The sequence below is a fragment of the Pongo pygmaeus genome, chromosome Y (assembly GCF_028885625.2).
Source record: "Pongo pygmaeus isolate AG05252 chromosome Y, NHGRI_mPonPyg2-v2.0_pri, whole genome shotgun sequence".
Lineage (NCBI taxonomy): Eukaryota > Metazoa > Chordata > Mammalia > Primates > Hominidae > Pongo > Pongo pygmaeus.
In genome coordinates this window covers 26992353-26995124 of record NC_072397.2, presented here as the reverse complement: position 1 = coordinate 26995124, position 2772 = coordinate 26992353, and the positions used below count along the sequence as shown (strand labels likewise).

Genomic DNA, 2772 nt, shown 5'->3' with positions numbered 1-2772 from the left:
TCATTTCATTGTTTATCACACTGTTTTTTCTTACAATTTTGTAGAGGTCTGTTTCAGAATTAAGAACATTTTTAGAAGAGAATAATCATGGATGACTGAAATTAACGTTTTAAGCAGATACTGAAAATTATTCTAAATTCTATTACATTTATATTTGTATTTTCTTTCGAAGGCTAATGGGAGTCTTAAAAAGAAAATGGATACTTCCCTGCCAGGGAAAATATCATGATCACGAAGGTGGCTTTCCCACGGAAAGGCCGATCTATTGCACTCTAGATGTGCTGACCCATGAGATTTCCCCAAATGTGGGAAACTCAGCTGCATAATTTGTGAAAGGGAAAGAATGTGTTTGTGCTTTCACATGGAAAAAAAAGAGAGAAAAGAAAATTCAGTCATTTAGTGGATATAGAAAATGGAAAGAAAACCATATACTGGAAAGAATTAAATATGCCTACAAAAATTGGTGTCCGCCACTACAAAACAATAAAACATCAAATGGTTATTTCTTAGAAAGATCAAATAGTGCTAGGATGACACTTGCAAATGCTTGAGGACTTTGTCTAGATGAGGTGGCTGGGGGAAGCCCCCAAATGGCAGCAGATAAATCTGGGAAAAAGAGAAGTAATTTTTAAATGCAGAAGCCAATGCTTATGTATTAATATTGCCCTTAAAAATATTTATTTTGTGAAATGATTAGCATGGGTTTGTTTGTTCTTAAAAAGTACTTTCCTTTTGGAAGCAACTTGTGTGAAATGGCCTAAAAATTATGTAGCTAAAATAATTCAGATTTTCTCCTAAATTAAAAATCATTTGCTGGAATTGTAAAAATGTTATACATATCAGCTTTCTTGCATTTCTTAAAAGTTTATTCTAATGAAGAAAATAAAATATAAGGTATAAAGTCACTTTTATAATCAAATTGTCAATCTTTTTAAATATTTAGAATTTGGAGACAGTTGACCACGATGCTTTAGATGGGCATAACACCTCCCCAACAGAAGATGCTCCATTATATCCTCATTCAACAGGCTGTATGTATCAACAGGTTAAATAATAATAATAATTTTCTTTTTCAAAATTCATTTTGATGGTTTACTTATATGGTCTTCAATTATTATTTTATTACATATTTTGTAACACATCAGCTGTGACTGAAAATTTAAAAAAAAATTTCTAGGACAGCTTTGGCAAGACAATTGGAAGAAGAATAGTTTAAGTAGTGTCATGTTTTATTTTACCTTTGTGATATTTTCTTTGTAATTAGTTACTACCTTGTCCTAGTTCATAAAAATGTGTGATATTTCAATAAGAGCATAAAGTAATTTATTTATTCTTTCTCAAAATCCAGTGGCAGTAAAACTTAACAATTTTACCAACTTTAATACAAAATTTACTATAAAAAATGAATACTGACCAAAAATATAAATAAAATCAATTTATGAGCACTTCTAAGTTAAAACAAATATTTGTGTTAAAATATTCTGGGAACATTAGCCACAATGTGAGTAATGCAGTTTTCTTTTCTCTTTTTTTCCCTCTTTTCTCTTTTCTTCCCTTCCCTTTCTTTTCCTTTCTTTCCTTCTTTCTTTCTCTCTCTCTTTCTTTCTTTCTCCCTTTCTTCTTTTCTTTTGTTTGTTCTTTTGAAGAGTTTCATTCTTGTTGCCTGGGCTGGAGTGTAATGGTTGTGATCTTGGCTCACTGCGACTTCCACTCCCGGAGTTCAAGCGATTCTCCTGCCTCATCCTCCGAAGTAGCTGGGATTACAGGCATGCATCTGGCTAATTTTGTATTTTTGGTAGAGACAGTGTTTCACTATATTAGTCAGGGTGGTCTGGATCTCCTGAACTCACAATCCACCCGCCTCAGTCTCTCAAAGTCCTGGGATTACAGGTGGTGAGTCATTGCCCCCGGCCAGGTTAAACATTTAAAGCTTGTCTTGTGCTGTAACATTTAGCATGATTTCTGGTCAAGTTCATGTAGCCAAGGGATGGAATTACCTAAATTAAAGCAGTTGCCCAGAATAACAGCTGTATTACTCAGAAACATTATTTTTTATCACTAGGAACAATACAAAATGGGGAAAAATGCAAAAAACAAGAAGATTTTAATTCTACACGTTCTTCCCATTTAATGTTTGATAGTTTAATTTCTTGTTGAGATAAAGATTATGGACATATTGTTAATAGAAATTCTAAAATATTAAAACCAGTATGGACAATTTTCGTATGTCACAATGTGTGGAGCATAGTAGATTACATTTTTGTGCTTGGGGCACTTTTGTGGTAGAATTTATTAAGTGATGCTTCTAAAATTTGGTTTCATATAATCCTAGTGAAGTGCATATTATCAGAATCCACAGTACCTTCAAGTACCTTTGCGCCAAGATTTCTGACTGCTTTGCTAGCCAGTCACAATTTTCCTTGAAAGCAGTAAGTCTCCTAGTTTATTTCTATATTATTTTAAAGCTTTTGTTGTTAGCTGAAGATATAAGTGCCTTCCGATTTTAAATAATACACATAATTTTTTATTTGATGTAATATCTCAATGCCGATTGTTGGAAACAATAGGGCATGAAGTGTGTTGCATAGCTTGAGGAACAGCAGTTTGTTTTTTCAAATTGGTTAGAATATACCATGTTTTTATCTTTTTATAGTACATAAGCAGTAGCATCGAACACTATGAATGCAAAATGCAGTCTACATTAGCCAAGATCTGTAAATATACCATCAGGGCTACTGATATTGGTACATTGTAATCCAACTATGTTATGGA

General features: G+C 32.8%; 1 non-coding gene across 1 annotated transcript; it reads left to right on the top strand.

Moving 5' to 3' along the window:
- The first annotated feature begins 200 nt into the window (after positions 1-200).
- On the top strand, positions 201-360 carry LOC129025999 (U1 spliceosomal RNA). Its single transcript, XR_008497384.1, has one exon. It is a non-coding gene; the product is annotated as a U1 spliceosomal RNA (small nuclear RNA).
- Positions 361-2772: the final 2412 nt, after the last annotated feature.